Genomic DNA, 4060 nt, shown 5'->3' with positions numbered 1-4060 from the left:
CAGAGTTCTCTGCCAGTGTTTCTAACGTAGGATTCTCCACATAAAGAACATGCTACTTTATAGACAGAGTTTTTGTCACTGCACTGTTGGTCTTACTTGTTCTACAACTAGACAGTCTTTTTAGCATACATTCTGTATGTTGGAAAATGCAGATGAAACTAGAATATTATTGCAGTTTTTTTCTGGTCATTGTACTACTTTCATTTGGACATTTAATTTTAAACCATGTTATATTCTTACTAATATTGGGAATTGTAAATATGATAGGTTCTTGAAATGTGCTTTTATCTAATTTAGAAATAAAATAGTTATGTCTTTTTTTCTCGTGGAGGTTCTAAATAAAAATCTTTTTTTTGGATGATTCACTGTCTCTATGTTTACTAGGTGGCTAATGTCAGTAGTTGCACTGTTCTTGGACTGTTCTGTAGTATGACATGAATTGTCTGCTTATCCATATTACTGACTAAACTAACAGACAAACTGAAAAGCATGTTTTATTATTAATTAACTGACTAATACTAAAAATTGAAGGATGGAAAACTTAAGATATCTTAACATATTTTCATTCATGGTATAGTGTGGATTTGGTGTAACCAGATTTCAGAAAGCATTTGACAAGATGCTATATAAAATGCTTGTTAAAAATGACATCAGTGGTTGTGAAGGGTAAGTTGGATAGGAAACTGCCTGGATGGAAGAAAGCATATGGTTGTTATAAGTGAAATTCAGTCAAACTGTATTAATGTCATTAGTGAGTACTTTGAGGCTCAATGACAAAGATGAAGGAATACTCAATGAATTACTTAAATTTAATTATGATATTAAGGTCTTGGGTATTGCTAGCTGTGAAGAGAATGCTGCTGCTTTTAAAATGACTTAGATTATTTGGCGAATTAGGCAAATAATGGGAGATGGAGTTTAATTACAATAAGTGTAAGGTAATGCACTTATTGTAATTAAAATCCATCTCCCATTGATGGGAATAACATTAACAGTGTTATGTAAGAGAAAGGATCTTGTTGTGTTGTTTTATAAGTATTTTAAGCCATTCAAATATTTAATACAAGTCTAAAAACGTTATTATCTCATTGTATAGGTCACTAGTTGGGCCACATTTGGAGTATAGTGTTCAGTTTCGGGCTTCTTACCCCAGGAAAGACACTGAGTTATTTGAAATGGTCAGAGGAATGCTACTATCAGTATTAGGATGATATCTGGGATGTAAAGGTTGTCAGATAAAGATATCTGAAATTGTTTTCTCTTGAAGAAAGATGAGTTAGAGGGGATCTGATTAAGGGGTTTAATATTGTAAAGGGAAATGGTAGTGATGGAATGATGTATCATCTTTCCTTATACTAAATGGTGAGGATAGTAGCACATGGGACACAAACATGAATTCTGGCAGGGTAGGAATCATCTTCAGATAAGAAAGTTATATTTTTAACAGTGTGGTTGGCTTTTGTAATGAGCTACCTTCAGATGTGATGGTTACTGTAAATTTAACGTAGTTTAAAGGAAGGCTTCAAAAATATATGAATCATAAGGTTTGTTTGAGCTTTTTTTAAGTGATTGTGGTAGTGGCTTAAATAGACCAGTAGGTCCCTTGTTTCCCATAAATTTTGGTATTTATGACTTGATAAATGAAGAATATGAGATGATGTTATGGAAGTTTACAAGCTTATCCGTAGGAGTTATAGGATAAAGGATTTTGTTGTGCTATAATTTGAAGATAACAAGACAAAGGGACACAAATTTTAAGATGCGGAAAAGACAGGCTAGGCTTCAGTCAAGACAATTTTATTTGTCTAACTAAGTAATTAGCAACAGAGGAAGTTAGTACCTTACAGGAGTTCAACTTGAGTTCAAATCATTCTGATAGCATTCCTTTGAACCCTCTCCAGGATATCAATATTATATATCCTTTCTTAGGTAGAGACCAAAACTGTATGCGATATAAGAAGTCCAGGATCAGCATTATTACACCTTTCATAAGCTTTCAGGCCACTTCATGCAAAAAAAGAAATCCCTCTCCTCCATGTTTTTTTTATCTCTTACACAATTCCTATAAAATACCTTAAAATCCTTCTAAACTAATGTCATAATTTTAACATAATTAAAACTCTGGATCACTATTACTAGTATTAGTATTAACTTTTGGCATATGACTACAAAAGCTTCTACTTCTAGCTTGATTTATTGTCACTGTTAGTATTTAAGAAGGTACGTTTTTATTTTTCACTTCTCCATCAGTATAACTAATGCCTCACATATAAAAACATAAAATGATCCACAACAGGAAGGAGTTTACTTCACCTCTATCTGAACTTTGAAAAGCCTAATAATAATTTAACCTTAAAGCTTCTTTAAAGCGGGACTTAGCAAAGCTCGGAACCACACAAAAATGCCAGGAGGGGCCGTTCAGTCAACTCAGATCGCCTTAAAAACAACATAGATGCTTTCGCTTTCTTCTGTCCGCATAGACAACATAAAATTATTGTGAAATCTAATTTCATCGTTCATAAAAATGATTCCGGACCGACATAAAAGTGTCCGGACGGGGATATAAAACGCGTCTGTTCGTCTCCTAACCTATTTTACATCATTACTTGTTACCTAATGTACACATACCAAAAAAACAGTAAGTGTTAATTATTTAATAATTTCTTTTTTGCAAATAAAAATGTTGCTGTACCAACACAAACTATCCAGACATGTCTTAAAGGCGTGAATTTGATCACACTGTAGAGACACAAGAAATGTGATTTGACAAAAGTGTTCTACTGTTCAATGCAGAACACTTCGCTTCGTTCATCGAAACAGTTCATTTCCAGACTGCCAATTACATCGAATAAGTTGTATTCTGAAACCTTGCATAAATTCTTGAATGCAGTACTGTAACAACCAATGTAAGAGTTTATTTCTACGTACATAATAATAATAATATAGTTTATTGCTGGGAGCCAAGAAATATAGTTTCTGAAACCGTATTTTTTTATAAGACTATTACTATTCTAACAGGAATGTATCATTTGTTAACAAGACTATCCTCCTTCTTCTTTCGCACCTATCCTGTTGTGATATGTCTATCTCAAGGTAGAGGAGCGGTTTCGACAAAGCAGAGAAGTCCGAAGCCTAACAAAACATGAGATTCGCTAATCTCATGTGTGAGTGCTTATTCCAGACAAGTGTAACAGTTGAGCTGCAAAGAACGAGACAGAGACAGATGTCTAATGCAACTTCACACTTTTACAGTTTAAAACAAATAATAGACCACTAATTTACAATACACTGTTACAGAGCAAAATAATGTTTAATTTATGGATAAAGAAAACAATTTAATAGTTTCGTTTTGAGTTTACTTATAAATTATAAGTATTATTTTATCAAAAAGTTATAGATTTTACCGTAAGGAAGAGTATTTTCAAAACTAGTACGATGTTTCGATCACTGGTGCGAATAAATTTTTCTGGTACACCATATAGTCCCACAATTTTCCACAACGTTTCTCGATGGACACTATCAAAGGCTTTACGGAAATCGATAAAGTTTAAGTTCATTTGACCTTTAAATTCTAAAGTTTGTTCTATGATGTTTCGTAAGGTAAATATCTGTTCAGTGCATGATCTTCCGCTTCTGAATCCAGCCTGTTCTTCCTTTAATAAGGCGTCCACTTCATCTTTCAACCTTTCTAATAATATATAACAAAAAGCTTCACCAGGTATTGATAGTAAAGAAATTCCTCTCCAGTTGTTACAATCACTAAGGTCTCCTTTTTTCGGAATAGTGACAATCACACCCTGACCCCATTCTGATAGAATAGTTTCCTGTCTCCAAATCTTGTTTAAAATATTTAATAACTCCAGTTCCATCGCTTGACCTCCGTTCTTCAGTAATTCAGGTTGCAACTCATCTGACCCTGCTGCTTTGTTTTTTTTCAGATTTTGCAACGCTCTTCTAGAGATATGTCATTTACGTTTACGTTCAAAATTGCTCTGACATTTTCATTAGATAAGTCTAACAAAATATCAGGTTCACATTGGTTCAGGCCTTCATTAAAATG

The sequence above is a fragment of the Limulus polyphemus genome, unplaced genomic scaffold (assembly GCF_000517525.1).
Source record: "Limulus polyphemus unplaced genomic scaffold, Limulus_polyphemus-2.1.2 Scaffold2443, whole genome shotgun sequence".
Lineage (NCBI taxonomy): Eukaryota > Metazoa > Arthropoda > Merostomata > Xiphosura > Limulidae > Limulus > Limulus polyphemus.
The sequence above is the reverse complement of the archived record's forward strand: the minus strand, read 5'-3'. Positions refer to the sequence as shown.